Here is a 5,311-nt window from a genome sequence, read left to right as displayed (position 1 = left end):
TGTTGGGAGGAGGTCACCTTGCCCCTAGAAGAAGTTGCCTTGCACCAGGAGGGGCTGTGACAGCAGTTGCTGGGGTCAAGACCTGATATTCCTTCAGTTTCCATGCCTTCAGATGCTCACTGACTTTCTTGGTGAGATCCATTTCCTTGTGGTAACTGTGTTTTTTCCAATCCCTTACTGTGATGCAACTCCTTGGATCCTAACACCTTTAAAATTTCTTTCTTATTATACTAACCATTTTCACAGTTATCTGTAACCAAATTTGAAGTGGTAGCAAAGGTTGGGGGGGGGTTGTGTTTGCTTTTCTATCCAGACATTTCTGAGTGCATTCATTGACACTCCAGCTAGTAGAAGTAAATTGTATGCTTCTTGTGTAGTTGCTGTTTCCATACATATTGTGACCGGTGTGTCTCCAGTGATTCCTGTAGAGATTGGATTAGTAGTTTTACAAGGGATGTACAGTCCTGAGATGAGCTGTTAGGAAAAGGTGTTGCTTTAATGTGGTAATGAAGCTGTGATGTAGGATATAAAGGGGTGATTTGGCTACTTTGCCTCAGGTTGTGCTTGTAGGATTAAACTTTGTAGTATGTTTCCGTAGTTGCCTGGTAGTTCTGAATGTATAAAACTAATTATTGAAGTACAAAAGCATTTAGGAAATTGATGGGGGAAGGTGCAATAGACCAGAATAGATTCAGACTGGTGACGATAGGTCTGTGAATCCCAAAGGAGAGTGCTGCACAGTAAATTCTGTATTAATACTGCATTGGATGTCATTGACTAGTACACTTAGATGTCTTTGTAAGTGTGTACACAGCTCTGCTGAAGTGTCTGATTGGCAAATTACTGGCACAGAATAGCTTGAATGTTCCCTGGGTCCACACAGAGAATGTCTCCGGGCACACCTGTCTTATCAGGAGGAACCAGCCAACGTAGTAAGAGCATGTTGTCCTATATGCTGCAGTAACACCTAGAACCTGCTCGTAGTCACATTTGAGCATGTGTTTACCATCCACATAATCACAGTTGAGGAGAGAAGCCTTGGCTTTCACTGAAGGATTCTTTGGGGTACTCTATCTATGTGTTCCCCCACTTACTACTGCACCAGTGCTTCAGCAGGGTCACTGCTCTGTCATTCCTCTTGCCAAGGAAATGGGATTCACCAATTGTTTATTCTCCAAAAGAGTCGTCAGACAGGAACAGGCTGCCCAGGGAGGTGGTGGAGTCACCATCCCTGGAGGTGTTCAAGAAATGTGTAGATGTAGCACTCGGGGATATGGTTTAGAGGGCATGGTGGTCATGAGTTAACGGTTGGACTGGATGATCTTAGAGGTCTTTTCCAACCTTAATGATTCTGTGATTCTGTTTTCTGAGATGTTGCAGTGAGATAACCAACTTCATACAAATTGATGCCTGGATAGGTATCCAGTGTTCAAGGAATACTGTCTTGAATTTGATGTGTTGTACTTGAAAGATACCATTATAAATGCCTGTCAAGTTCAGTGGTCTTTCCTTTTGCTTGCAAAATGTGACAGACATGGAGTACAATGCTGTAGAGATAAGCTAGGGTGCTTTGACCTGCCTTAAGCATGGTTTCTGTGCAGGGCTTTAAGAGCTGTCCTGATGTGGCCCGCAATGCATCTGGTTCATTTTGCTCCTCCTTAAAGCTTTTCATGGAACTGATGAAAACTTCACCTCGGAGCAGTGCATTTCCTTGTACAGAAACCTTGTGTACTGGAGAAGACTTACAAATTCATCTCTTTGCTTCTCTAGTCTTTCAGCTTCTTGTTTACAGCAGTTGCAGTGTCCTATTTCAGATACCCCATGCAAGTGATACTGGAAGTTGCCTGAGACTTCAGGGTATGACTGTGATCAAAGAAATTTTGGTAATTAGTGTACAGACTTAAAATAGGTCTCTAGAATTATTGCGATTTTGCAAACAGTTGATACGAATATCATAGCTTAGTGACTGATTCTCCAAGAAGTACAGTGTGTTTCTGTTCCCTGTCTTGGGTTGCTTAAGTTTCGCGCACGAAAGTATCCTAAGAGGCTCAGCTGAGAAAAAAAAATGCAGGGAGAGATGTGCAAGCTAATGACAACCTGATGACAGGAGGGAATTACATGACTGTAGAACACATAAATGCCTTAAAACTAATATGCCTGAACAAACACTTCTGCCGTGGTCCTGCATATTTCCGTCCTCAGCATTTTCCACAAAGTTTCTTATGAACAGAAGGCAGTTGCCCAGATTTTAATGACAAAGTTCTGGTTGAGGGACTTGTTTATTGCTTCTTCAGTTCTGCTCTCTAAATTTTTCTTAATAGCCTGGGAAGACTCTGTGAAGTGACTCCTGGTATGATTATTGTGGGAAAGCAGTTGCCTTTTCCTTCAGGAGAGTGGCACAAAACTGCAGGAAAGGCTTTGGCATTGAAGCCACACCCTGCTCCTTCTCCAGTGCTTCAGCATTGGCAGACATGTGGAAAAGGAGGGAGAGAAAATACTGACTTTCCTGGGAGCTACCAAGATGAGGTGACGTTTCTCGGTTGGTAGCAAACATGAACGCAAAGCTGCCGTGCATCTGCCTCCCATAATTGTGCCAGAAGTCATCCCTTGCCCCAAATCACCCTCTGCCCATTCTGCTTGTGGTTTGATTAACTTTCCCCCGAGACCCTGCAGTGGGGACTCTTCCTGGTATAAGCTGTGTCTCCACTAGAGGGGGGTGCCAGTATAGATACACTGGGAAAAACTTTGAGGATGTGGTTAGTTATGCTGCTTTACTCTTCCCAGCTAGCAGTGTTGCCTGTTGGGTTAAGTGGAGCATCCTTTGAAGGAGGCTGCTGTGGGATCGAAGGGGGATGAGGCCCAGCAGTCCCTTTATGCAGCAGCTCACCAACTAGCAGGCATTGGGTTTCTCCAAAACAGCGTCAGTTCTGCCAGTACACCGTGAGACGTTTGTATAAGGTTGGCCGACCTAGAAGAGGCTGCTCAGCAGCAAAAGAGAGCAAAAATCAGACCCAGCACGCCTAAGTGGGCTTTGTCATGGGTCAGAGGAGCTCTGCATGGGCCTTCAGCTTTGGTGTCATGGACACAGCTGGTAGGTTGTGATTGTGGGATGCCTAAAAAATCTGGCTTGTGGGTGGATTTCAGTATGTTCTCCTTTTGTGGCCTGGATCCGTTGGACTTCTTAGTTTATTTGTGTAGTTGCAAAAAAAAAGAGTCTTAGTGGTTCCCGAATAATGCTTTATGGCTTGTGCTTTTGTTACAAACTGTCTTAAGGAGGCTTTGAAGTGTGTGTGCGTTTAATGTTGGTACCCATGCTAATATGCACTGAGTTCCAAGGGGGGAGTTTGAGGCAAACTACTACTCAGTTGTGTTTTTCTTTTTTATTTAAGAATAATCCATTGCTATTCAGTTGCACTTTTCTCTAGTGGGATTGCTTTTTCTTCTTTTTTGCTCTTTAAAAGATGTAGAAAAGGAGTGTATCTGAAAAGTGGTGAGACAGACTAGAGAGTGCTTGGACACTAACTCTCCTGTTATCGTGTAAGTGTTAGAAGATTTTTTTAGTTCTGTTTTTACACTAACTGTGTTCTGCCTCCTGGCCTTTCATTTTCCTCTTGAATTCTCAGTATCCCCTAAATATTCTGACTGAAATATTTGCTGTTTCTGCTGGGCAGTATGTATGCTGAGGACCTAGTCAGAGAAGTTGAGTAATCACAGAAGTATGGTGTGAATTTACAACAACCTACTTAATTCATGTGACCTCTTGTATGCACTAAAAGCTTGTCTGCTAAACACAACTCAGAGTTAATACAAGTCACTTCTTAAAGCAAATTAGTCAAACTGAATATTAATCCTGTGTGTTTACCTGCTTATTCAGATAGGCAGCAGCCTAAGTTGCATTAAACTGCACTTGATAATTGAGAGGAGAAAGGTTGGAGGGAAAGGTGGTGAAATCTTGGTGATTTCTTCACCTTTCTCCCTTCAGAGCATATTTCAGAACTGCTTTGCGTTTATAAATCTTGAATTCATGGAATGATCAGCATGAGCTACCTGAGGCCAAAACCCGGTACTCTGCTGCAGCTCTCTCCTAAGCATCCCTGACAGCTGCAGCTGCTGCACCCAGGGTATTTTGGGGAGGATATTGCTTCCTGATCATCCCTAAGAGTTGTTCCTCAGAAACCCCAACTGACTGAGTTGGGATGCTGTAGACAGTGGGGAATATGGTGCAGACTGTGAGCATAAGGAAGCCCTTTTGATCTCTGCCAAGAAACTAGTAACCAACCCTGATTTTAGGGCATGGGCTCACAAACTCTGTATATATTTTCGCAAGCACACCAGAGACTCACATGGTGGGCAAGAAGTAATTACCTTTCATTTGTCAACATGAGGATTTTTGTTGTCTTGAGCTACTGGGTTTACTCCCCCTCCATCGTGGCAAGATCAAAGGTAAGATCTTATTTCTGGGTCACTGCTGTGCATCAGATAAGTTTGTTTATGGCCTTGGGAAAAAGCAGTGACGTGACAATAGGGAATTTAAACCCTGTCATTAAGATAATTCTTTCTTATTTTCAATTCTAAATTCTTTCAGACTTCATTCAGCTTAACTATGCAAAATAGAACACTGCAGAAACTGCCTGGAGAACAGTCAGTTGAACTGATGCAGATGTTACAAAAATATTTCTGCAGCAGCATGACTGTTATTTCGAGTTTGAGGGGTTGATAAACAGTTACTGTGTTTGCATTGGTGCTGGCCTGAACCATGTTAGGCTGATGCCTTGCAGTCTTTAATGTACTTTTTTGTGGGAGGTGGCTGGCAAATTTCTACTTCAGATAAACTTAATTAAACTCCTGTTTGTGCACCATTGGTCAGGATCCATGTAGATCTATATTAGGATGGTACATTTGTAATTTGGGGTTTGGCATGCTTAATTGTGGACTTCTTTGGCTTCAGCATTTCCAGATTATCATATTTTGTGGTGGTTCATTCTGCTTGAAGATTGAACATCTGTTTTGTGGATGCAGGAGGGAAAAAAGAAGTATTTGCTTTACCACTGCCCCCCCTGAAAGCTGTTTAGAGAATTGTGACATTCTGGTATCATCCAGATGTTTCTTATCTAGTGCAAAGGATATTGCCTGAATGTTTAAATACGAACTTGTTTCAGAAGACTGCCAGCATACTGGTACTTTTCTGAGTTTTAAACAAAAGGTGGATCATATCAGGTACAGTTAGAAAATGGAGTCTCTGTTGCTGATCAATGGAAGTGTTGAATTCTATCACTTTGTTTTGTCTCCTTGGAAATAAAAAATGTCTGTG

This window comes from Antrostomus carolinensis, unplaced genomic scaffold, assembly GCF_000700745.2.
Source record: "Antrostomus carolinensis isolate BGI_N321 unplaced genomic scaffold, ASM70074v2 scaffold49143, whole genome shotgun sequence".
Classification (NCBI taxonomy): Eukaryota; Metazoa; Chordata; class Aves; order Caprimulgiformes; family Caprimulgidae; genus Antrostomus; species Antrostomus carolinensis.
The sequence above is the reverse complement of the archived record's forward strand: the minus strand, read 5'-3'. Positions refer to the sequence as shown.